The following is a 1,271-nucleotide window of genomic DNA, read 5'->3' on the forward strand; positions in this document are numbered from 1 at the left end:
TCTCTCTCTCTCTCTCTCTCTCTCTCTCTCTCTCTCTCTCTCTCTCTCTCTCTCTCTCTCTCTCTCTCTCTCTTTCAGTATTTCTCCCCTTTCTATCATATCTGTCTCCTCCTTTCCCGCTCCCTATTTGTACGTCTACCCACCTTTCCTCCCTCTCTCATCTCACTCTCGTGGCATGCTGTACGAAAGATCTCAATTTAAAGGGCGGCGCTGGCGAGATGCAGTCACGCTAATCTCGCAGCCCCGGCGAACTCACTACTGTATACTACTATATATATATATAATATATATATATAATATATATATATAAGGCTAAATACTGCACGTGGAGCGCAAGAGAGTGCAGTGCAATGATCCGCAGTCGATAGCCAACATCCGGATTGATTATGTGATGGTTTGACTGAATTCAGTTTTTACGAGAGCGCTTTTCTTCGTTGATAGCTGCAGTGAGAGACGCCAGTTGCAAGCACAATCACACACACACACACACGCACGCACGCACGCACGCACGCCCGCACGCACGCACGCATGCACACACACGCAAACATGCACGTGCGCGCGCGCACACGCACGCGTGCACAAGCAGGATATGCGATGTAGACCAGCCAGCCTCCAGGGCCGCCTCCAGGAAACCGCAGTTTATCGATCGAGCAATGTGCGAACCTCTCTCGCCCGCTTGTTTTCGTGTTTTCGTGTTTTCGAGATTGCGCAGAGTGAGAGAGTGCGAGAGCCAGAACCGGCTGCTACCCACTGCTGGCTGCTGCATGGGTTCGTGCAAGAGTAGATAATATAACATCTTATCTTACTTAGTTATATTATCTACTCTTGGTTCATGCTACCTGCTGGTTAACTAAACTGCGCCACGACATCCCTCATCCTCGTTGAACGCGCCATCCTATTAACACCCTCCCCCTCTCGCGCACACGTGCGCGTCCGTCACGGAGGGGTTCAAGGTCGGAGCGGAAGGGGTTCAAGGTCGGAGGGCGGCTATAAGAGCACGACACGGACTTGGGTCCGAGCGCCTGTTACGACCATGTATTTCCCTGACGCGCATTCCGAAGTCTCTCGGCAGCTCCAGCGGTACCGTAGCAGACGTAGCAGACGGACACCTCAACGGGACTTGAACGTGAATAGCATACGCACGTGGTGGGAAGAGTGAGAATACTGGATATGTAAGAGACAGAGGTGGGAGAGTGGGAGAGGCGGAGTAGATGAAGAGATGGACGGATGGAAAGGAGAGAGAGAGAGCGAGAGAGCGAGAGAGAGAGAGA

This window comes from Priapulus caudatus, unplaced genomic scaffold (assembly GCF_000485595.1).
Source record: "Priapulus caudatus unplaced genomic scaffold, Priapulus_caudatus-5.0.1 Scaffold553, whole genome shotgun sequence".
Classification (NCBI taxonomy): Eukaryota; Metazoa; Priapulida; class Priapulimorpha; order Priapulimorphida; family Priapulidae; genus Priapulus; species Priapulus caudatus.